General features: G+C 41.6%; 1 protein-coding gene across 7 annotated transcripts in view; it reads right to left on the bottom strand.

The window, feature by feature from the left end:
• usp54a (ubiquitin specific peptidase 54a) overlaps positions 1 to 27,052 on the bottom strand; it is a 177,397-nt gene that overhangs the window by 129,955 nt on the left and 20,390 nt on the right. The window lies entirely within an intron of this gene.

Genomic DNA, 27,052 nt, shown 5'->3' with positions numbered 1-27,052 from the left:
GGACAGGCGAAAGTTCGGTATATATTAATCGCAAAGAAAACCAAATACATATCGATACAGGAAAAGAGAGGACCGACCATGGCCCCACCTCCTACCACAAAGGTGCTAACCGACTTAACGAGTAAAGGCAAAACACCACACCGCAATTAACAGATCCCTCTTGCCCAGCGTTAAGCCCTGGATCAGAGAATGGACTAGTGTTGACAAAAACAAGTAAAACCCTGTATGATAATGTACACCATGAGCTGGTACCCATCATCCTAAACATTTGATATTAAATTACCCCAGTGGAGCCCCGAGCAAGATATGAGGCTTTGGTAAACTAAGTAATAACACAGGCATAATATAAAAGCAAAATACTGCAGATGCTGGAAATCTGAAATAAAAACAAGAAATGCTGGAAATACTCAGCAAGTCTGGCAGCATATATTTGACATGCCTAATTTACAGGGCCAAGAGGACACACAAGAGGAGGCAATCAGTATGAGGACATGAGAAGATGGGGGCTAGACAGGTTATTTATGAGCCCTTACTGCAGGGCCGTCCATACAGACAATGTAGTCAATTGCCTTTGCGACCCTAAACTCGATACCTGGCCAGTATCTATGAGTGGCAGAGAGCAATGAGAGTTGAGCACATCACTGTTAGATTCATTGGCCATCTTGGGCTAGGCCAAGGGCCAAAAGTGGGGACTGAAGGGGTTAAGAATCAGAAAGACAACGCTCAAGTCAAGATGAGGAAGAGACAAACAAGTTGCTAGGGTAAAAGGGCAAGGTCAGGGATGCAGTCTGGACAATCGTCAAATTATGGAAGCCTGGTCAAGGTGAAACCAGGAGATGGGGAACTAGGACCGAGATATATGCTAAGCACAAACAAGAATAGAACTACGTAATCATAAGGCTACATGAGAAACTACCCGTTGTATAACCGCAGTACGTGACAAAGAATGTATATAACTTGCGGCTTTGAGTGTAAAATCAGAATGCTATCTCGGACTGCCCGAGATGGTCTCTCCCTGCGTATGCTTCAGTAAACGATTTAAACCTGTTCCTGAGTCTCCTCGTGTGGTGACTGAGCTGACCACAACAGTAGCATGCAGGTTCAGCCAGTAATTAGGAAGGCAAATGGAATGTTGGCATTGACTGCAAGGGGATGGAGTATTAAAGTAGGGAAGTCTTGCAACAACTGTACAGGGCATTGCTGAGACTGCACCTAGATCGCTGTGATAAAAACAGAAAGTGCTGGAAATACTGAGCAGGTCTGCCAGCATCTGTGGAGAGAGAAACAGAGTTAATGTTTCAGGTCGATGAACTTTCATCAGAATCCAGCACTTTCTCTTTTTAATTTCAGATTTCCAGCATCCGCAGTATTTTGCATTTATCCTAGAGTACTAGGTACAGTTTTGGTCTGCTTGCTTAAGGCGGGCTATACTTGCATTGAGAGCAGTTCAGAGAAGATTCACTGGGCTGATTACTGGGATGAGGGTTTGTCTCATGAGGAAAGGTTGGGTAGGTTGGGCCTGTACTCATTGGAGTTTAGAAGAATGAGAGGTGACTTTACTGAAACGCATAAGATTCTGAGGGGGCTTGAGTAGATGCTGAGAAAATGTTGTCCCTCATGGGGGAATCTAGAATGGGGGGCACAGTTTAAAAATAAGGGGTCGCCCATTTAAGACAGATGAGGAGAATTTTTTTCTCTGAGGGTCATGAGTCTTTGGAATTCTCTTCCTCAAAAGGCAGTGGAAGCAGCTTCTTTCAATATTTTTAAGGCAGAGGTAGATAGATTCTTGATAAGCAAGGGGGTGGAAGGCTATCGGGGATAGGTGGAAATGTGGAGTAATCAGTTCTGCCATGAACTTATTGAATGGCGGAGCAGGCTCGAGGGGTCGAGTGGCCTACTCCTGCTTCTAATTCGTATGTTCATATGTATTTTATAGTCATTCCTAGACTTCTAGTTTTATAGAGGCGAAAATATAATCTCAAATATTTTGTATAAAATTGAGCTTGCAAAGATTACAAAATGTCTTAGTTTGGATATTTCACCTTCCAGCACTTAACAGCTTCTTTTCAAACTGCGTGCTTGGTCGGATCATCTAACTGCACATTAAAGATCCCACAGCACTATCTGAAGATGAACAAGGAACTGTTCCATTGTCCTGCCGAGCATTTCGCCCTCAACCATCAAAACAGATTTACTGGTCATTCACCTCAATGCATTTATGAGACCTTGCTGTTTGTATAATGGCTACTGTGTTTACCCACTTAACAGTAGCTGCACTTCAAACTAATTCAATGTATAAAACTGCTCTTTTTTGACCAGACATGCAGAGGCGGGCATCTGAAAGCTAAACAGAACATTTTATTTATAGACTAGCAGGCCAAAAAAAAACATTTTTAACTAGGTCTTTTGACTACTGCTCGTCTTGCAATAGCTGGCAAACGTACATAGTGATTCCCAACTGCGTCACAATTACATAAATTTCCCTGACATCGTGTTTCAGAACTGCGCACTGGCCAAGTTGTCACAGCTCGTCTGTACACGTGTAAAATGGCAAAACACACAGGTGTGGCATGTTTACAAGATCAGCTAGCTGCACAGTCAACAATTAAATGCAGGAACCCATACATTTAAGCTGCACTCCTAAGTCTCAGGTTGAAATCTAATTGTAGTTTACTCACAACTTGAAGTTTAAGACATAATAGGGTGTTACAGAAATACAAGGTCATTATTTTCTTCCAGTTGAGAACATTGGATACAGATTAGGAGCAGGAACATTGGCTGCGTTCTTCTGTTTAGCCTGAATTCATCAAAGCCAAATCCAGTGCCCCAGCTGAAAGAAACTCAACAAAAACCAAACCAGGAATGTGAGTCAATCCCTTCACGTCGAGTACTACTCTCTATCACTTCACATTTTATTTACCAACTGGGGGTGAGCTGGATTTCCCCAGTACTATATGATATTCCAAACTAATAAATTATCTCCGTGTATGTATGTAAAGGCAGCAACTTGTATTTACATAGCATCTGCAAACTGGAAGTGTCGCAAAGTACATCAGACACAATCAAAGTTGACCGAAAACTTGCTCAAATACATGGGTTTAAAGGAATGCCTAAAAGAATGCAAGAGGTATAGAGGCAGAGGGGTTTATGCAGGAAATTCCAGAAAATGGCGCCAATTTTGTTTTATCATTCAATAATCATCACTATGTTAAAGAAATAAATTATCAGGTCATTTATCTCCATGTTACTTGTAGGCCCTTGCAGTGTGTGTATTGGCTGAGGTATATCTCCATATTGAAGGAAATTCGATAAATACTTGGAATCAGGGAAAATCTGCAGACGTATGCAGAAAGAGCGGGGGAATGGGACTAATTTGACGGCTGTTTGAAAAAGCCAACCCAGGCACAATGGGCTGAACAGCCTCCTTCCGTGCTATCTCATTCTGCGTTTACAGCACTGCATATGTTTCTGCTGAGTTTCGTTCTTCTGCAAGTGGGCCACACATAGTGCTACTCTAAAATGATGTAAACCATACATCTTAACTTGCTTTGTATTTCTCCCCAATGGCAGAGACACGTACTGGCAGGAAACGGCTCCACGATTGTCTGTTGCCATCACGTACCTCATCCAAGTGGCTCTTCATGCATGGAGCCTAGACAGCGACTGATGACAGGATATTCAATTGTGGGAACAGTAACATAGAATCCCATACAGTCCTCACTTAATGTCCACAAAGCTGACTGTTTCCTTCAGCACTTGCTAAACAGCTATAATTGTCCAGGAACCTTGGCCGACTTGCCCAGGAGAGTTGGGCTCATAAAACAAGTCAAAGTACAAACCAAACTGAAACCAAGAGCCAAAACTACAACCTTAAGGCTCAGTCTTATGCTGTCTTACCAAATGCCACCAAGGGAGTTGTTTTACTTGTCAATATTTGAAAATGGATTTATCTTTTCCTCTGAGGTAAATGACTGCTATTTACAGCATCAGCAGGTGCTGCATTAACATTTCTGAGAAGTGCAATTTACAATTACACTGATGATTTTAGTCCATCAGCTTAACATCAGAAGGGCTAAAACAATCAGATAAGCGCTCTGGGACAAATCCCTGATGAGTAATTATTTGTCAGTGGCCCTAGATTTTACCCATCTCATTAGATTAGATTAGAGATACAGCACTGAAACAGGCCCTTCGGCCCACCGAGTCTGTGCCGAACATCAACCACCCATTTATACTAACCCTACGCTAATCCCATATTCCTACCAAACATCCCCACCTGTCCCAATATTTCCCTACCACCTACCTACACTAGTGACAATTTATAATGGCCAATTTACCTATCAACCTGCAAGTCTTTTGGCTTGTGGGAGGAAACCGGAGCACCCGGAGAAAACCCACGCAGACACAGGGAGAACTTGCAAACTCCACACAGGCAGTACCTGGAATCGAACCCGGGTCCCTGGAGCTGTGAGGCTGCGGTGCTAACCACTGCGCCACTGTGCCGCCCTATATTAGTGCCTGCAAACCACCTGATGGAAGGTAAATGTGATTTAATACAATAAGCCATATTTTTAAATGCATTGTAGTAAAATAAACCATATTTTTAATCAAAGCATAGTCCAAATTTGGGCAGTATATATAATTTCAAAAATTATACAGACTTGCAAAACAAAGCTTCTATTCCTATTTCACTAATTAATCAAGTTCTTCATCTTTTCAATTTAAACAATTTTTTTCTCAGATAACACAAAATGTTTTAGCCATTTCACTGGATAATACCTCTTTAACCTGGAATTACAGAACAAACAAAAAACGCTACAAGCCACTTTTTCTGTAACAGAAGGCACAAGCACTTAAATCTGAATACAATAAGGAAAGAAAGGTGAGCAGGCAATATACTTATCTGAAGCTAACTTTAAAACTCTTCCAAAAGTAACAGCAGCTGCTCAACTCCAATGTGTTTGTGTGGTACTTTACCATAAATATTAATGAAGCATAACAAAAAGCAAGTGCTTAAATGCATTTCTCCACACCTCCAGGCTGCCAAATCCAAATTACAGTAAGAAATATTTTTCCCAATCTCGTACATGAATCTTACATAGTTTCAATTCAAGTCTTTTTAGCCAAAAAGTTACAATACACACCCTAGGTACGCCAAATTGTATTGTTGCACTGTCTATATGACTGTGCCCGAGGGATTATAATAATGAATATTTCTACCAAATGACTATGTCACTGCACAACACTCAGTTCCCATAGAAACAAACCTACAAAGCCAAAGCACATGATTACAGATGGGACTTGTCCCTGACACCCGTCATGCAGCACTTCTCAGAGAATTATACAGCAGCAATTGAAGGTTATCCAGATAGAAACACTCAAACATCAGATATACAGCACAAAGCTCTCTGAGGATGTAGCGATGGGATTAAGACTTTTATTTTTAAAAAGAGAATTGTAGTATATTTCAAGAGTTTAAAGCTAAGGCAAAACAGGAAGTAAATTGCACAACTACATTTCTGGCACAATCAGCAACCAAAGAAGAAAAATAAGTGTGCTCAGTTCATCTTTGAGTAACAACATGCAATGCTGATTTTACAAACATGACAATCTACCTGCAGCTAAGATCAATTGAGACCTTTAGTGATGCTGGAATGCAATTAACACGAAAATGTGCAGCTGTTACTATTAAATACTTCACGGAACAGCAGCAGAACTCCCACAAGTTGCCCCAGAGTTGGCTACTTTGTCAAAAATTTTGATTACTGTAAACGTGACTGTTTATTCTCTAGATACATTGTCCTATTTCTGACGATTCAGTACAAAGTTTCCTGGTAATAAAAACTACCACGTCCATCCAATGCTACAACTCATTAACTTATGATAATTTAAAATCTAAACAATTGCAATTATCAAGATATACAACATGGATTGTTGCTGCAGAACAAGTCTAACATTATTTGTTGGAGCAAATATACACAAAGGAAAATTTTTGTTCAGTACAACACACTGAATGAGCTCCTGATATCAGTTTCACCCCTGCATATCCTCCATTTCAGCTGTGCAGCAAGCAGGGATAATGTTGGTCATGCAACCATTTGGAATAATTTGCTTATTTTTGTTCATTACTGTGGATATTTACTAAAATATTATAAATATTCCACAGATGTTAATTTTTGCGTGGTATTATTCACCAGATAAAACAGATTAATCACAATGTAAAGCGAACTCAGTCAGTGTATAGTACTTAGCCAATGTAATAACCCTGGCATCTCCATTTTAGCAGCTGAAATTAATGATTTAAAAGTCTCAGATAAAATACTTGGGAAAGAAAACAGGTCCAAAAAACACAAATACAACTCTCACAGGGGGTTGAAATAGTATAATAGTTACATTACTTGACTAGTATTCCATCCAGAGAACATTAGTTCAAATCGCAATACAAGAGTTTTGGGAATTTGAATTCAGTTTAAAACTGATCAGTAAAAGTGACCAAGAAGCTGCTGGATTGCTTGCTGGCAAGAACCAACTGGCTCACATATATTTTAGGGCAGGAAGCCTGCCATCCTTAGCCTGGTCTATATGCGAACATACAAATTAAGAGAAGTAGGCCATTCAGCCCCTCGAGCCTGCTCTGCCATTCAATAAGATCATGGCTGATCTGTGTGCCTCGAATTCCACACTCCCATCTACCCCTAATAACCTTTGATTCTCTTCCCTAACAAGAATCTATTTAACCCCGCCTTAAAATTATTCAATGACCCTGGCTCCACCACCTCCTCCTGAGGCAGAGTTCCAAAGTCGCACTAACTTCTGAGAGGAAAAAACTTCTCCTCAGCTCTGTCCTAAAAGGACGACCCAAAATTTTAAAAGTGCCCCCTAGTTCTGGACTCCCCCACAAGAGGGAACATCCTTTCCACATCCACCTTGTCAAGACCGTTCAGGATCTTACATACTTCAATCAAGTCTCCCCTCACTCTTCTAAACTCCAGTGAAAACAAACCCAGTCTGTCCAACCTTTCCTCATAAGACAGCCTGCTCATTCCAAGTATCAATCTAGTAAACCTCCTCTGAGCCGCTTCCAATGCATTCACATCCCTCCTTAAATAAGGAGACCAAAACTACACACAAAATTCGAGATGTGGTCTCACCAATGCCCTTTATAACTGAAGCATAACATCCTCACTTTTATTTTCTATTCCTCTCGTAATAAAGAATAGCATTTTATTAGCCTTCTTTCATACTTGCTGTACCCATATACTAACTTTTTGTGACTTATGCACTGGAACACCTAGATCCCATTGCACCTTGGAGTTCTGCAGTCGTTCTCTGTTTAATACTCTTTTTTTTTTTAATTATTGCTACCAAAGTGAACAACTTCCCATTTTCCCACATTATACTCCATCTGCCAGATTTTTGCCCACTCACTCAACCTATCTGTATCTGTCCGTAACTTCCTTATGTCCTCTTCACAACATATTTTCCTACCTATCTTTGCATCATCTGCAAATTTAGCTACCATGCTGTCGCTCCCCTCATCTAAGTGATTGATATAAATTGTAAAATGTTGAGGCCCCAGCACAGACCCCTACAGGACTCCACTCGTCACATCCTGCCAATCAGAAAAGGACCCATTTATGCATACTTTCTGTTTTCTGCCAGCCAGCCAATCTTCTATCCATGCTAATATGTTACCCACTACACCATGAGCTCCTAATTTGCGCAATAACCTTTTATGTGGCACCTTGTCAAATGCCTTCTGGAAATCCAAGTACAGTACGTCAACAGGCTCCCCTTTATCCACGGCACATGTTACTCCTTCAAAGGACTCCAATAAATTGGTTAAACATGATCTCCCTTTCACAAAGCCTTGCTGACTGTTCTCGATTACCTTGAGTTTTTCTAAGTGCCTAGCTATAGCCTCCTTAATGATTAATTCTAACACCTTGCCCATGACAGACATCAAGATAACTGGCCTAAAGCTACCTGTTTTCTGCCTCCCACCATCACCCCCACCCCGCACTTCTTGAATTGAGTGGTTATATTTCCAGAATCTAGCGAATTTTGAAAAATTAACACCAACACATTTACTATCTCATTAGCTACCTCTTTTACGACCCTAGGATGAAGCCCATCAGGACCCACACAGTCGCCCTTATTTAAGTTTAAAATACTAGTCTTAGTCCCACTCTTCTCTCTTTCAAACTGGATTAAAATTCAATCATATACAAACTGGGTGGTTTTATTTTAATTTAAAAATGTCAACAGATGAAACTCTCCGCCAAAGGCGATGGCGGGACTTGTCAGCCCGCAGCTCCATCAGTTTGGTCAGTACCGCTTCCCCGGTGAGTGTAATTTCACCAAGTAATTTCCTTCCGCCTCCTGATTTACAGCTATTACTGGAATGATTTTTGCATCCTCTATAGTGAAGACAAAAGCAAAATATTTGTTCATTTCATCTGCCATTTCCTTATTATCTATTAACTCCCCATTCTCACTCTCTGCAGGACCAACACTCACTTTATTTACTCTTTTCCTTTTTAAATACCTGTAGAAACTTGTAAAACGGATAACATTTCTAGCTAGCTTCCCATCATACTCTAATTTCTTCCTCCTGACGAACCTTTTAGTCATTCTCTGCCTTTCTTTATATTCTGTCCAATCATCAGACCTGCCACTCATCTTTGCACAAGTATATACTTTTTCCTTAAGTTTGATGCTTTCATTAACTTTAGTTAACCATGGATGGGGTGGGTTCTCCCCTTAGAATTTTTCTTTATATTAGGAATATACTTATCCTGAGTATTCTGAAATATCCCCTCAAATGTCTGCCACTGCTTCTCTATTGATCTATCTCCTAGCCTAGTAACCCAGTTCACTTCAGCTAGCTCAGCTTTCATGCCCACACAGTCGCCCTTATTTAAGTTTAAAATACTGGTCTTAGTCCCACTCTTCTCTCTTTCAAACTGGATTAAAATTCAATCAAAGTGTGGTCACTGATGCCTTTATTGTGGTGCCTTTACTCTGAGGTCATTAATTAATCCTATCACATTACACAATACCAAGTCTAATATAACCTGATCTCTGGTTGGTTCCAGAATGTGCTGATCTAAGAAACTCTCTCAAAAGCATTCTATGAACTCCTCATCCAGGCTATTACCAATCTGATTTTCCAATTTATATGTAGATTAAAATCACCTATGATTACTGCCAACCCTTTATCACAAGCACCCAATATTTCTTCTTGTGTACGTCCTACATTATGGTTACTGTTAAGGGGCCTATAGACCACCCCCACTTCTTTCCCCCATCCTTGATTAACAGTGCTACCCCTCAACCTTTACCTAGCTTCCTATTCTCCTTGAACGTCATATACTCCCCAATATTCAGGACCCAATCCGTGTCATCCTGCAGCCACGTCTCCGTAATGTCTATCAGATCATATTTATTTATTTCAATGTGACTCCAGTCCCCCACCAACATAAATGACTCTTAACTGCCCACTCAGTTACATCAAATCACTAAAATGCAAGCGCCCACCACGGCCTACAGGGCAACTAGGAATGGGCAATAAATGCCGGTCTTGCCTATGTTAGATACCTACATTCCAAGGAGAAAAAGGAATCAGACACAACACTTAACCTCACTTCATTTTTTCAACCCATTACTTCAGAACAGCAATTAACCTGTTGTGCAAGAATTTCTCTCATTTCAACATGAGTCACACGGGAAGCAGATGGCAAACTATTATAAATAAATAGCACCTTTGTTTCATCTGTTACAAAAGGCTGAAACTACCAGAAAGGTTAGTCACGCAAATTATGTGGAGAAATTTTCCAACCTATCATTTGATTAATATTCAAGTAATTTGAAACGATTGCAGACAATGATAGATAAAATGGACAAGAGAAACTCAGTATGGATATAGGTAGCTCAGTATTGAGTAATTTTGTATTTGAACAGACATGATGAAAGATCTCCATCAGTTAAACATCCTCAGTGAGCTTGACCAATTTAAATGATTCCACAATAAAACTTGGCAATAATTAACAAAGACTCAGCAAAAATATCTCAATAGGAGAGTCTCCAGCATAGAAAAATAAATCTCCCTGGTTCAGTAGCATGCACTTGTTAGACTGGGATATAAGTTGGTGAGATAACGCATCAACAACACATCATCTGGCCTGTGTCATACTGACCCTGAGAATGTTAACAGAACCCGTCACTGGATCTAAGTGAAAAATAAACCTTTCCTCAGAAGTTACCAACTTACTATTCAACTTAAAGCTCACAAGCAGGCAAAATACATAACCACATGCATTAAGAGCTTTTAAGGAAATTTGAAGTTGAGCATTTTCAATTACAAAGGGAACACAGGAACGTGATAAACTTTCATGTCGACAAACAAAATCATTCATTTCCAGCTACTTTTAATACAGTGCAATAGAGAAAAATATTAAATATTCCTATAAATCCAAATAATCTTTGCCCTCATCCTCTGTCATGTAATGACAGCCCATTGAGGGTGTTTAAATCACCACAGCTACAAAAGATCTGAAAGCAAACAGCCAAAATGGAACATTATATATAGCTCTAATATAAAAGCAAAATATTGCAGGTGCTGGAAATCTAAACTAAAAACAGAAAGTGCTGGAAATAGTAGGTCTGGTAGCATTTGTAGAGAGAGAAACAGTTAATGTTTCAGGTCTGTGACCGTTCAGCAGAACTGGCAAAGGTTATAAAAGTCTCCGACGCATCTGCTCTGATGATGCTACCTTCCATGCCGGTGCTTCTGATATGACCTCCTTTTTCCTCAACCGAGGATTTCCCCCCACTGTGGTTGACAGGGCCCTCAACCGTGTCCGACCCATTCCCCGCACCTCTACCCTCACCCCTTCCCCTCCCTCCCAGAACCGTGACAGGGTTCCCCTTGTCCTCACTTTTCATCCCACCAGCCTCCATATCCAAAGGATCATCCTCCGCCATTTTCGCCACCTCCAGCGTGATGCCACTACCAGTCGCATCTTCCCCTCCCTTCCCCTGTCAGCATTCCAAAGGGATCGTTCCCTCCGCGACACCCTGGTCCACTCCTCCATTACCCCCACCACCTCGTCCCCGTCCCAGGGCACCTTCCCCTGCAATCGCAGGAGGTGTAATACCCGCCCATTTACCTCCTCTCTCCTCACTATCCCAGGCCCCAAACACTCCTTTCAGGTGAAGCAGCGATTTACTTGTACTTCTTTCAATGTAGTATACTGTATTCGCTGCTCACAGTGTGGTCTCCTCTACATTGGGGAGACCAAGCGTAGATTGGGTAACCGCTTTGCGGAACATCTCCGCTCAGTCCGCAAGCAGGACCCTGAGCTTCCGGTTGCTTGCCATTTCAACACTCCCCCCTGCTCTCATGCTCACATCTCTGTCCTGGGATTGCTGCAGTGTTCCAGTGAACATCAATGCAAGCTCGAGGAACAGCATCTCATCTACCGATTAGGCACACTACAGCCTGCCAGACTGAACATTGAGTTCAATAATTTCAGAGCATGACAGCCCCCCATTTTACTTTCATTTTTAGTTATTTTTTCTTTCTTTTTTTTTAACATTCCTTTTTACATTTTTTACAATCTTTTTTTGCATTTATTTCATTTCATCTTAGTTTGTTCAGTTTGCTTACCCACTGTTTTTTTCAGGTTGTTTTTCTTCAGGTTTGCACTTGCTGCTGTTCAATGTTCAGTGTATTCACACCTAATCTGTACTAATGCTTTGTCTTTCAACACACCATTAACATATTGTTTGCCTTTGCTCCGTGACCTTTTGGTCAGCTATGTGGCCTGGTCCAATCTGCACCTTCTCCTTTGTTATCTCTTGCCCCACCCCCACCTCACTTGCTTATAATCTGTGACTTTTCTAATATTTGTCAGTTCCGAAGAAGGGTCACTGACCCGAAACGTTAACTCTGCTTCTCTTTCCACAGATGCTGCCAGACCTGCTGAGTGATTCCAGCATTTCTTGTTTCTGTTTCAGATTTCCAGCATCCGCAGTATTTTGCTTTTATTGTAAGGTTATAAATGTAATAGACTTTGAGCAAGTGTAAGGTTGCAGGGGGGAGGGGGTGGAAGAAGAACAAAAGGGAAATCCTGTGATAAGGTGGAGGGCAGGCGAGTTCAGATGACCAAGTTGTCATGAAACAAAGGCAAAAGGATTACTAATAGTTGCAAGGAAAGACAAAGCATTAGCCCAGAAAGTGTGTTAATGGCAGAATAATGAGCAGCTCAGTCCTAAAGCACAAACATGAAAAACAAGTTTAAGACAGGCACATGGTTAAAAAGTAAAATAAAATAAAAAAATGTAATTGGGGCGGCACAGTGGTTAGCACCGCAGCCTCACAGCTCCAGCGACCCGGGTTCGGTTCTGGGTACTGCCTGTGCGGAGTTTGCAAGTTTTCCCTGTGACCGCATGGGTTTTCACCGGGTGCTCCGGTTTCCTCCCACCGCCAAAGACTTGCAGGTTGATAGGTAAATTGGCCATTATAAATTGCCCCTAGTATAGGTAGGTGGTAGGGAAATTGAGGGAAGGTGGGGATGAGAGAGGGTAATGGGATTAATGTAGGATTAGTATAAATGGGTGGTTGATGGTCGGCACAGACTCGGTGGGCCAAAGGGCCTGTTTCAGTGCTGTATCTCTAAATAAACAATAAATAAGTAAATAAGCCAGTCGTGCTCGGAAATTATTGAACTCAATGTTGAGTCCAGAAAGCTGTAGAGTGCCTAATTGGAAGAAGAGATACTGTTTCTCAAGCTTGCATTGAGGTTCACCGGAACACTGCAGCAGGCCAAGAACAGAAATGTGGACAAGAGCAGGGTGGTAAATTAAAATGAGCAAGCAACCATAAGCTCATGATCATGCTTTTGAACTGAGCGGAGGTGTTCTGCAAAGCACTCACCCAATCTGCGTTTGGTCTCCCCAAAGTAGAAGTGCTTGCATTGTGAGCCGCGAATACATTATACTAAATTGAATGAAGTACAAATAGTCGCTGCATCACCTGGAAGAATCATTTGGGGCTTTGGATGGCTGAGAGAGAGGAGGTAAAAGGACAGGTATTCCACCTCCTGTGATTGCATGAGAAGGTGATGTGGGAAGGGGACGAGTTGTTGGGGGTGATGAAGGAGTGGACCAGGGTGTCGCGGAGGGAATGATCCCTTCGGAATGCTGACAGAGGAGGGGAGGGGAAGATGTATTTGGTGCTGGCATCATGCTGGAGGTGGTGGAAATGGCAGAGGAACCACGTGCCCGTCTTAAACTTGTTTCATGTTTGTGCTTTTAGACTGAGCTGCTCATTATTCTAACATTAACATTCTCTCGGGGCTAAAGCTTTATCTTTTACTACAACTATTACCACTCCCTTTGCCTTTTTTCCATGAAATCTTTGTCATTTAATCTCTCCTGCCCTCTGCCCTATCACACGCCTTCCCTTTTGTTCTTCTCCCCTCACCCCACTCTTTCACTTGCTCAAACCCTATTACATTTGTAACCTTTGCCAGTTCCGATGAACTGTCACAGACCTGAAATGCTAACTCTCCACAGTATTCCCAGCACTTTCTGTGTTTATATTATATATAGCTCAGTGGAATACAAGAACTAAATAAACTTGATTCACCTCTATTTAGAAAACAACCACAACTGCAATTTCAAGTTGTGAAGTCATCCAAATCTTAAACTGGATTGCACCCTTGAAGTGCACCATTCTCTGAAACTACTGCTTTATAAGTTATCAGTGCTATATTATACTACAGTGCATCGATAAACAAATGGGAAAATCCCATTTCAGTTTGCTGACGATGTTAACAGATGGCAGAAGGTGGTAGTACAGCTAGACAAATTAATCAGAAAAACTCAGTTCTGTGAGATTTCACCACCTTGTTTTACTATAAACTGTTGCCAGAGTCTATAAACAGACCCAGGTTCCCTTTTTAAATGATCTCCACTTCCCACTCAAATTCTAGTCCACATTACAGACTTTGCAGTGCAGTATTCAACACAAAAAAAACCAGACTCTCAGCACCTGGGATATGATCAGAGCATGCATCGTTCTGATGAAATTTCATACATCCTAAAAGGCCACTCCTTCAAAGAAACATTTTTTTTTTCCAGAAAAGATCTTTTAAACCAGCAGACAAGTAATGATCTTTTAATTCCAAGTTCTGCTTTGAAAGTCTATTTGGTAGAAAGTCAAACTTGGAATTCAAGAAATATTCACAAACCTTTTTTAGACAGTGAGTTATGATGATCAGAAGTGCACTGCCTAAAAGTGCGGTGAACGCAGATTCAATAATAACATTCCGAGGGGAATTGGATATATAACTTGGAAAGGAAACACATGCAGGGATTATAGGGAAAGAGCAGGAGAGTGGGACTAATGGGACAGCTCTTTCAAAGAGCTATCACAGACACAATGTGCCAAACAGCCTCCTTCTGTACTGTACGATTCGTTTTATTAAACAACGAAGGAATAGGGATATATGTCAGTCAGGATAGTGAGAGATTTGGAGATGAGGATACGAAGCTATGAAATATTTCCAAACTTATGCCCTATGCTATTAACGCACAATGATCAGTAACATTTGTGCCACACAAGTGCCAGGCAATGACCATCTTCAACAAGAGAGAACCTAACCATCTCCCCCTGGCGTTCAACGGCATTACCATCGCTGAATTCCCCTACCATCAACATCCTGGGGTTACCACTGACCAGAAACTGAACTGGACCAGCCATAAAAATACTGTGGCTACAAGAGCAGGTCAGAGACTGGGAATTCTGAGGGAAGTAACACACCTTCCAACTCCCCAAAGCCTGTCCACCATCTACAAGGTACAAGGCAGGAGCGTGATGGAATACTCTCCACTTGCCTGGATGAGTGCAGCACCAACACTCAAGAGGCTCGACACCATCCGGGACAAAGCAGTACGCTTGATCAGTACCCCATCCACCAACTTAAACATTCACTCCCTCCACCACCAACACACAGTGGCAGCAATGTGTACCATTTACAAATGCACTATGGCAACTCATCAAGACTCCTACGACAGCACCTTCCGAACCTATGACTTCTACCACCTAGAAGAACAAGGGCAGCAGACACATGGGAACACCACCACCTGCAAGTTCTCCTCCAAGCCACACAGCATTCTGACTTGGAACGAGATCGCCATTCCTTCACAGTCACTGGATCAAAATCCTGGAACTCCCTCCCTAACAGCACTGTGGGTGTACCTGCACCAGATGGTGCACCAGTTCAATGCAGCAGCTCACCACTATTTTCTCGAGGGCAATTAGGGATAGGCGACAAATGCTGGTCTTACCAGCGACGCCCACATCCCATGAAAGAATAAAAGAAATGATGCTCACCCCAAAAAACTGACTATAACTTAGAGTTCTGGGAGGCAACCTGCAAACGATGATCCACAGCTTTATTGATTGGTATTTATTACACACACATAACAAACCACATAATCCATTAACTTAATTTTATCATTGTAGCTCAATGTTAGCTCTCTAATTCAGTCAAACCCCATTCCAGAATGTCAGTACGTAATGTAGGCTGACACCTGAATGAAATACATCTTTGCAGTATCCATTGAATGGAGCATTGATTTCAGTTCATGACTCCAAGTTCCGTAGTTTTGATAAACCCAGGTTACATGGCCACTGATGAAATCTGATGCATCCCTTATTTTGTATTTTTAAAAGTTCTTGTAAAATCTTCAAGCCAGTCTCTGTTCCAATAAAAAGTCACAAAGTAAGCACATCTTTGCAGATAATGTCACTGTGCTATGTCAATCACATGTGCTAAGAGATACAATATGTAGTCCAAGTTACCTAAATTATCAATTATTCTTAATGACGGACAGTTTCCTTAAGCTAAACTATTATAATAACCTTTGCAGCTGAAATCATGTTGGTACACTTCATCAAATGATGTGATTACAGTGACCCTGACGAAAGTCTGACAATCTCTGACAATTGGATTTGGAAATCAGAAAGCCAAGACGTCTTTAAACCATATACTGGAATACTGCTTTGCAGTCCAGTAGTAACTTTAATTGCAATTTCAAGCCTATATCTGGGAAGCCCAGCATTATAGTTGTTGCAGCCCTCGACTCCTGACTGTAAAGCCAGATGCCATTTTTACACTGTCCAAGACTGACAAAGGCAAAAATGTCAGCACTGGTTAAAAAAAAGGCAGTCAGAAGGAGCGGATCTTCCTGGTCACCAGATGTAGTAAGTCCAGCAGATATGTCACTTGTAAATTGTTTTCTTTCAGATCAGATTCCGGGAGTCAGCAACAGTGAGACTCCTTCAGTGCTGTTTTCACAGAACAGGTAATCTGGATCTAAACGTTTGCTGCTAGTGTGTTTCACAGTGGCACCCAAGCATGTTTTAAGTATCCAGCTTAAGATGAATATTAAAAGGACTTTTACCAGCTGGCTTGTAGCCAGCGACTTAAGAACAGCACCTCCAAGAACCAGGACCACTAACACATCTTACACAACATAAAAACAGCTCAACATGCTTTACAGAGTCAGAGTCATAATTGATGGAGGCCATTCAGCCTATTCAGTTGGATAATTGTATTAATACTTCACCAGAATAAGTGAAGATAGGAAAAACTGACATTCAAGTGGATCATGTCGTATGTGACATCTCTTATGAACAGACTAATCTGTTTTTGGGTTAAACTGATAAAATTCAATAACCATCATCTCCTCCTCTTACCCCCATCCCGAATCAATAAATTTTGAAATCAATTTTTTTTAACACTAAAAAGAAACCCATAGTGTACTAATTTCCTAATTTGTATTATTTTAATGTTGGTTAGACTTCCAAGTTTTGCCTAATGTAACAGAGAAACATCAATGCACATGATCATTAACAGCCCAACTGAAGATGGTATTTGAACTTAATGCAGAATTTAGGGAGATGAGTAAAATTAAAATATTTATTCCTACTTTACATTTTTGAAGGAAAGCATCAAAAATGACATCAGAAAGATTTTCAAAATGTCTAAGCTGAAAAACAAATCAGCAAAAATATTCTAAACCCAGAAAGCCAAAGCATAAACCAACACCAACAGCACAGCCTTGCTCTGGGAGCCACATCCTCCATCTACAAGCTGCTGCAAAAGGACAATTTCTTTTCAAAGAAACGAATCACAGTCGAACAGAAGAGTACAAATAATAGATCCAGAGCCAAAAACCATTTTCCTAGATTTCAACAGCGTCTCATTCCCAGTAATCTTTGTTGTGTTGATTTAATTTGCATTTTCTGTTCAAAAGATATTTTGATAAATGGACTGAAGTCTGCACTATGTTTAAGAATTTGATTGATACCATCATGACCATACTAAGATCAACTGTGGGCCTCAGACATGCATGGAGACACCTCATGGATGACTCAATTGAGTGCATTTGTACTAGACATTTAGAGCAGTTTTAACAATGCAATCTTCATGATCATAGCAATACAAATTAATGAAACAAGCAAAACTGATTGCGTCATATTTCTACTTTTGCAAGCAACAAATGCAATAGACAGAAAGGGAATTTTGTCACGTTTAAGAATTTTTTGAAGCATGCACAAAAACGCATTGAGTCAATCACAATGAGAACTAGACTGAGGTTAGATGACCTACCTTAGATGGGTACAACTTTTTTTTTAAATGAAAACATTGTCTACTTGCATCAGGTTGACAACAGGTAGAAAAAAATCATTAACATTTGTTCTATTAAGTTGCCATGTGATATTGTTCCTTTCCAGGATAAGGAAGATTGTACATTAGCAGCAATCCACTTAAGTATACTAACTCAGAGAAACTGAATGGCATGGCTAGATGAGGGGACTACTATATTATTAAGCACTGGGTGGCAACCTTCCTTTCACCTCAGCATTTTCCACGTACTGGAATCTGGATCTGATTTTGTCAGCAATTTCAAAACTTGATTCAAAAGATTCAATTACTTAGACACCCTGGACTGCAGTACAGAGAACTCTCTTCCCCCATCCAAAAATATACAAATTTCCACATAAAGTCAGCTATATAAATGCCCAGTTAACAGGGAGAAGAATAATTATATCAATCCGATAAGGTTGGCATTGAAAGTTGCAAGGAGAGAACATCTCTAGAGCTGCACTACAATCCACAAACGCCAAAGGAAAAAAAAAGGCTTAAGTTGTGCTTATGCCTATAGCATAGAAAGGATCTAAGAATTAAGTTTCCACCTTGCTATGGTATTGCCAGCAACCAAATCAATATCGGCGATTCACAAAATTAAATACCTTCTCAAAAAAGAGACCAACAATTGTGTCTTGTCTTTGATGAAATTTCTATTTTAATATTCATTTATAAAAGTCAGAAGGAAATCTCAATAAAACAAACTTTCATCACAATTTACAGCTTTCGTTTTCTATTGCTTTAAACTTCACTGTATTCCTACTAGCCAAACAATGACAATGTTCAAGGACAGCAAGAAATTTTGCATCTATTTAAAGTCTCCTTAAAAAAAAGTGTTAATGATCAGCACTGAATACTTGATTTTAAAAATGGAAAATTCAGGACAAATTTATTCAACTGACCAAACAGATCCCAACTTTAAAATGCCATTTTCTACAATTTTCTACAAAGAAAGTTGCCATCTTTGAAACCATCCTTTAAATCAAGCTATCAGCCTTGCAGCAAGGACTTTTCACCTTTCACTAAATATTCTCATCTATTTACAACTGCAACTTTATTCTGCGTTCATTAATCTTTCACTCAGTTATTTCTGTTGGCCTCTGAGTTCACGATTTGTGAGATTACTGCCTGTACTATCATTTGGTGAATCATGCAGTAGTATAGATTTTTTACACAAGTTTAACTTCATTTGTTATTGTGATTTAACACAAACAGAAGTGCAAATCTATTTTTGTTACTGCCATAGAGGCAACGATGCAGAAAAACATTCAAAATCATTAAATTTTATTAAGTCTTCCAAGCAGAAGTCAATGTAGAAATGCACAAATAGCCTAAGGTCTTTAATAAGATTTCAGACAACATTTCCACTGTACTCTTCTGATTATCTCATCACTGAGAATACTCCATTACCTTTCAGAATTTTAAATGAATGTGAAGCAAGATCTGTTAGTACTTGACATGAGAATATGATAAACCAGTATCAAAACAAAAGGAAACCTATTTCATAGAAAGATACAGCACAGACCATTCAGCCCATCATGCCTATGCCCATATTTTTATTATTAATTTCTTTCCCACCTCCCCCCGCCCCCTTCCCACATATGCCTACAATTTTTTTCCATTTCAAGTATTTATCCAATTCCCTTTTGAAAGGGATTCGGGAGTCAGCATTCCAGATCACAACTCATCACATAAAATAATTTCTCAACTCTGCTCGGATTCTTTTGACAAGTACCTTAAATTTGTGTCCTCTGGTTACCAACCCTTCTGGCACTGGAAACAGTTTATTTTCATTTACTCTATCAAAACGCTAGATGATTTTTGAACACCACCACTGAATCTCCCATTAACCTTCTCTGCTCCAAAGAAACCTTCACTAGTCTCTCCACATAGCTGAAAATCCACATATGACTTCCTTCATTTATACGGTCAGGTCTTCAAAAAATAAACTTATTTATCTAACTTGCCTCGCATTTAATAAATCTGCGCTAACTATCCTTAATTATTACAGGCATCTCAAAATACTCAGTAAATATCTCAAATTATAACTTCTAAGAACTTATCCACAATTTGGTCTGGTAAAGCAACAGAGGTTTTCATATTTCTTCCAAAAGCAATCTTACAGATCCTTTACTGATCTGCTTGCACACCTTAAGAAATATTGTATTTGCTGAATTTGTATGCTTCATATTTCCGATTTTAAAAGTAAATTTATTAGCTTCTTTAGGTTATAAAGCCTGATCCATACTTAACTTCAGTCTGGAATGAGATGGGTAGTATAGCAAAAGACCTCAAGTACAGATCTCATGGGGCAGATTGCATACAGGATATAAAGAAAAATACAGCCTCTGGATTAAAGGGAACAAAAAGAGGACTTAAGTAAACCATAGTTGAACAATTGAAAGAAGTCTATTAAATAAAAATTCAAAACTGTGACATAATCAATGATTTAGATCTCTGGCCTAAATACATAAAATAAGAAAGGAAGGAAACCTATCCAGTAGGTATTTGAAATACATCATTCCACAAAGACAGCATAAAAAAGCAAAGCAACGACCACAAAACCAATACATCCGTTTCACACACCACACAGGAAGTACCACCACAGAACATTACCACGCCAGTGCAATATACAATGCACAATTAACAAAAGCATTTTTCATCAGAATGCTTCATGTACTCAATTTCCCCTGCCATTATGTGGGTCGTATTTACAATAAAATATAGTCCATTCTTCTCAGCCAATTGCCCATTTAGTCAAATCTTTATAGTTGACACCAAGAATGTTTAATGAAACAAGAACCAACATCTATCGGTGCAGATATACTGCACAATACAAAGCAATAAAACACTGATACAACCAACATAAAGCAACAGCTTTCTAACCACCTCCCCGCATGCAGCACAAAATGTCCACTGAAGACAGCCAACTTGTAGCAGGAAGATGTTTATCTACACACCATTTAACAAAACCAGCTGCATCTCTCAGCATGCCTACTGCACTTAATTATTTACTCAAAGTCTATGGGCCCTGACAACATTACGGCAATAGTAGCGAAGACCTGTGGTCCAGAACTTGCCACGCCCCTAGCCAAGCTGTTCCAGTACAGCTTCAACATGAGCATCTACCCGGCAATGTGGAAAATTGCCCAGGTAAGTCCTATACACAAAAAGCAGGACAAGTCCAACCTGGCCAAATACCACCTCATCAGTCTACTCTTGATCATCAGTAAAGTGATGGAAAGTGTCGGGAAAGTGCGATCAAGCAGTGCTCAGCAATAACCTGCTCACTGACACTCAGTTTGGGTTCCGCCAGGGCCACTCAGCTCCTGACCTCATTGCAACCTTGGTTCAAACATGGACAAAGGAGCTGAACTCAAGAGGTGAGGTGAGAGTGACTGCCCTTGACATCAAGGCAGCACTCGACAAAGTATGGCATCAAGGAGCCCTAGCAAAACAGGAGTCAGTGGGAATCAGGGGGAAAGCTCGCCGCTGGTTGGTGTCACACCGAGCGTAAAGGACGATGGTTATAGTTGTTGGAGGTCAATCAGTTCAGCTCCAGGACATCACCGCAGGAGTTCCTCAGGGTCACGTCCTAGGCCCAACCATCTTCAGCTGCTTCATCAGTGACCTTCCTTTAATCATAAGGTCAGAAGTGGGGATGTTCGCTGATGATTGCACAATGTTCAGCACCATTCGTGACTCCTCAAATACTGAAGCAGTCCGTGTAGAAATACAACAAGATCTAGACAATATCCAGGCTTGGGCTGATAAGTGGCAAGTAACATTCACACCACGTAAGTGGAGGGCAATGACTATCTCAAACAAGAGAGAAACTAACCATATCCCCTTGACATTCAATGCATTACAATCACTGAATCCCCCACTATCAACATCCTAGGGGCTAACATTGACCAAAAACTGAACTGGAGTAGCCATATAAATACTGTGGCTACAAGAGCAGGTCAGAGGCTAGGAATCCTGCAGCGAGTAATTCACCTCCTGACTCCCACCATCTACAAGGCACAAGTCAGGAGTGTGATGGAATACTTTCCACTTGCCTGGATGAGTGCAGCTCCAACAACATTCAAGAAACTCAACACCAACCAAAACAAAGCAGCGCACTTGATTGGCACCCCATCCACAGACATTCACTCCCTCCACCACTGATGCACTGTGGCAGCAGTGTGTAGCATCTAGAAGATGCACTGCAGCGACGTACCAAAGATCCTCTGTCAGCACCTTCCAAGCCCACGACCTCTACCACCCAGAAAGACAAGGGCAGCAGATGCACAGAGCACCACCACCTGCATGATCCCCCCAAAGCCACATCATCCTGACTTGGAACTATATTGCTGTTCCTTCCCTGTCGCTGGGTCAAAATCCTGGAACTCCCTTCCTAACAGCACTGTGGGTGTACCTACCCGACATGCACTCCAACAGATCAAGGCAGCGGCTCACCACCACCTTCTCAAGGACAATTAGGGATGGCAATAAATGCTGGCCTAGCCAGCGACGCCCACATCCCATGAATGATTCAAAAAAATACTGTGCATCAGTTTCCACGCTAAATTAATCTTGTGTTATGCTCCATTTATTCTGAAGGGGTTTCTCTTGTGCCAGCTTTCACTTCCACTCTTCTAGACATTTGCTTTCGAAACAACATCATGTGCAATGGTCTTCCAAGTTGTTCATTGTGACCATAATTTTGTTTTGGGAATATAATTTTATCATTCTCCCTGTGGAAATACATATGCAAGAAGCATTTTTTCAGGTTTAAACTCCACAAGTGTCATCAGTTCTCCAAACACCTCACTTTTGACATTACTTGAGGTGGTTTTGCACAAGAGGACACAACCAACTTGAGACAAAGTTCTCCTTTCTTTGGCTGACCTCAATTTAGGTTCAAGCAACCACAGTTCAACTCAAAGACAAGTCAAGATTTCTGCATTTGTTCACTGTGGGGTTTTGTAGAAAATTGGAGTGTCGTGTTTAAACAGACCACGTCCAAATGTATAAATGAAAGAACAGAACACATATCACCATCCTGAAACTGGATCCAGCACAAGTGCAAGTGTAAAAACACATTCAGTGTTTTCCATAATCACATTCACTGGCTCAGACTCACCATCATCCCCAGCCTGACTCACCCACTTCTCACCCGAAATCCCGCACCCTTTTTCAACCAACTTCCTTCTGCATCAACCTCTAGAGAAAACTTTCGAGTCACTTATAACTTCCCAACTGTCCAGCCTTTGGACCTTTGTTCACCATATTTCTGCAGCTGTTGATTTACTCAATCATTACATCACCTCCGATGCCTTCAACCCCAGCAACATCACGACCATTTTCCATTCAGGTCGACTCTCTTGGTGTGCCCATCTTCACGTCCAAGGGCAGAAACTGCAGCATATCTGGTGTCAAGCTTTGTCATCCATTTCCAGATCTGTCTGAATAATGTCAAGTTCTACTGCGCCTTGCCCTCCTCAGCCAAAACTACCCACTGCTCTTGGATCATCTTGGTAAGCAAAGATAACCTGAGATCCCTTTTCTTGACTGCCTACCACCTACTTACACCCCATCCCCCAGCTCCTTTCACTGACCTCCAATAGGTGAGTTCATGAATTTCTTCACCACCAAGTAGAGACCATTCTTTCAGCCTCCTCTGTCGCTCATCCCTTCTCTTTTCTCACTGAGGCAAACCTCCTCTAGTCTCCTTGTAATAGCCATGAACCATTATCTTTCTGTAGTTTCTCCCTCCTTTTATCCCATATACACTACAAGCTCATCCGGCGAGAACTGCCTCATACTCCCTCAATTCCATTCCCACTAAACTCCTGACCACCTACTACCTTTCCTGGTTCCCATGCTAGCTAACACTGTAAATTGTTCCCTCTCCTCAGATCCTGTCCACCTCCCCTCTATCCATGTATAAACTTCTTGTTCTCTTAAAAGTCCATGAACGTAGTGCTGACTTCCAGATCTGAGCCCATCACTTCCCCAACTCTCTCAAATCAAATTTTCACCCCTCTAACAGCATCAAAAAGGCCCTAACCAAGTTCACCAACAAAATCCTGTTCGCACACCATTCGCATTATTTCTCCTTGCTCTCGTTAACGTTTCTGCAGCCTTCAACATTATCGATCACAAGAACACAAAAGATAGGAGGAGTAGACCATATGGCCCATCAAGCCAGCTCCGCCATTCAAAACGATCATGGCTGATCTTTGGTTTCAACTCCACCTTCCCGCCTGCTCACCAGATCCCTTGATTCCCTGAGGCACCAAACATCTACCTATCCCACCACAATGGATAGCCTGATCAGATAATTTCTGGTTGTATATTGCGCAAACTTATGAATGGGCGTAACCCCATCATTTTCAGCCCTGAAAAGTGCCCAGTCTACCTCAGACTACCTTAGAAGGATAAGGTATCCCAAAAAATTGAGCAACAGGTGAAGCTAGCTGTTTCACGCTGCTACTATGCAGTTGCAACACATGGTGTTCGTCACTAACAGGATGCTGCTGTCAAGCCAAAAAGACATTCTGCCTATTACACAAATGAGTAATGTGATATATGAATTTCAATGCCAGCGTGATGCTAGGTATATAGGTCGTACGTCCCAAAGACTGGCAGATCGTATCAAAAAACATGTCCCTTCCACTGTTTGCAATGGGCAAGGTACAAGCCGTACCCAACCAGCCCGTGCCGGCAAACCTCAAAACACAGTGTTCAACATTAGATGTGATTGCACGATTGGACAACATTTGCTAAATAATCCTCAGTGTGTTAAGAATTATGCTTACAACCAATTTAAGATGGTCAGTCGAGCTCGCAGTGGGGCGCATTTGCATGTACTGGAAGCTACATATATTAATACATAGGGCCCTGTTCTTTGCAGACAGAAAGAATACATACAAACATTGCACCTGTTTCAGCTAAACAAAATAAGTGACAGCCATTCGCTGGTTCATTCCTCAGGGCAATGCCTTGACCAGAGTCAAGCTGCCTGGTTTAAATTTCAAACAAAGCTTGGCAGTTGACTGACAGTCACCATTAACTGGTGCATTCTCCATGGCAACGCCTCTACCAGAGTCCACTTGCCAACCAATCAGCACTCTCTTCTCATACAGTATAAATTCATTGCTTTCCCTTACATTAGTATTCTTGTGAATTGTCCTGATGAGTGCAAGACAAAAGCTTGGACAAAATGTCTCTAATTTCAGCAACACTCAAGTTCTGTACCACCAAACAATTGTTAGTATTGGAGAAATTAATGGGACTGAAAGTTGAAAAATCCCCGGGACCCTAAGATCTTCACCCTACAGTGCTGAAAGAGATGGCTGGAGAGATAGTGGATGCATTGGTGATCAACTTTAAAAATTTTACAAGTTCTGCAATGATACCTTGAGATTGGAAGGTTGCAAATGTAACCCCACTGTTTAAGAAAAGAGGGAACAGAGAAAACAGGGAACGACGGACCTGTGAGATGTGGGAAGTCCGTAACGCTTCCAACGTTCCGGAGGACTACATCTGCAGGAAGTGTACCCAGTTGCAGCTCCTCACAGACCGCATGGATCGGTTGGAGCAGCAATTGGATGCACTTAGGAACATGCAAGTGGCAGAAAGTGTCATAGACAGGAGTTTTAGAGACGTGGTTACACCCAAGGTGCAGGCAGATAGATAGAAGGGGCAGGCAGTCAGTGCAGGAATCCCCTGTGGCTATCCTCCTCTCTAACAAGTATACCGTTTTGGTTATTGTTGGGGGGGATGGCCTATCAGGGGAAAACAGCAGCAGCCAGAGCAGTGGCACCACAGCTGGCACTGTTGTTCAGCAGGGAGGGACAAAGCGTAGAACAGCAATAGTTATAGGGGACTCTATAGTCAGGGGCACAGATAGGCGCTTCTGTGGACATGAAAGAGACTCCAGGATGGTACGTTGCCTCCCTGGTGCCAGGGTCAAGGATGTCTCTGAACTGACAGGGGGCATTCTGAAGGGGGAGGGTGAACAGCCAGAGGTTGTGGTACACATTGGTACCAACGGCATAGGCAGGAAGAGTGATGAGGTCCTGCAGGGGGGAGTTTAGGGAGTTAGGTAGAAAGTTAAAGAACAGGACCTCTAGGGTTGTAATCTCAGGATTACTCCCTGTGCCACGTGCCAGTGAGGCTAGAAATAGGAAGATAGTGCAGCTAAACACGTGGCTGAACAGCTGGCGTAGAAGGCAGGGTTTCAGATATCTGGACCATTGGGATCTCTTCAGGGACAGATGGGACCTGTACAAGAAGGACGGGTTGCATCTAAACTGGAGGGGCACTAATATCCTAGCTGTGAGGTTTGCTAGCGTCACTCGGGAGGGTTTAAACTAGTGTGGCAGGGGGGTGGGAACCAGAGCAGTAGGACAGCAAGTGAAATAAATGAAGGGGAACTAGTAAATAATGCCAGTAAGACCAAGAGGAAGAGTAGGCAGGGAGATGTTGCGGAGAACAGCGGGACTGGTGGTCTGAAGTGCACTTGTTTCAATGCAAGAAGTATAACAGGTAAGGCAGATGAACTTAGAGCTTGGATTAGTACTTGGAACTATGATGTTGTTGCTATTACAGAGACTTGGCTGAGGGAAGGACAGGATTGGCAGCTAAATGTTCCAGGATTTAGAAGCTTCAGGCGGGATAGAGGGGGGATGTAAAAGGGATGGGGGAGTTGCATTACTGGTTAAGGAGAATATCACAGCTGTACTGCGGAAGGACACCTCGGGGGGGTCATGCAGCGAGGCAATATGGGTGGAGCTCAGGAATAGGAAGGGTGCAGTCACGATGTTGGGGGTTTACTACAGGCCTCCCAACAGCCAGCGGGAGGTAGAGGAGCAGATATGTAGACAGATTTTGGAAAGATGTAAAGGAAACAGGGTTTTAGTGGTGGGTGATTTTAACTTCCCCTATATTGACTGGGACTCACTTAGAGCTAGGGGCTTGGATGGGGCAGAATTTGTAAGGAGCATCCAGGAGGACTTCTTGAAACAATATGTAGATAGGCCAACTAGGGATGGGGCCGTACTGGACCTGGTATTGGGGAATGAGCCCGGCCAGGTGGTCGAAGTTTCAGTAGGGGAGCATTTCGGGAACAGTGACCATAATTCCATAAGTTTTAAGGTACTTGGGGATAAGGATAAGAGTAGTCCTCGGGTGAAGGTGCTAAATTGGGGGAAGGCTAATTATAACAATATTAGGCAGGAACTGAAGAATTTAGATTGGGGATGGCTGTTTAAGGGTAAATCAACATCTGACATGTGGGAGTCTTTCAAACGTCAGTTGATTAGCATCCAGGACCA

The sequence above is a fragment of the Heterodontus francisci genome, chromosome 42, assembly GCF_036365525.1.
Source record: "Heterodontus francisci isolate sHetFra1 chromosome 42, sHetFra1.hap1, whole genome shotgun sequence".
Taxonomy (NCBI): Eukaryota; Metazoa; Chordata; class Chondrichthyes; order Heterodontiformes; family Heterodontidae; genus Heterodontus; species Heterodontus francisci.
The sequence above is the reverse complement of the archived record's forward strand: the minus strand, read 5'-3'. Positions and strand labels throughout refer to the sequence as shown.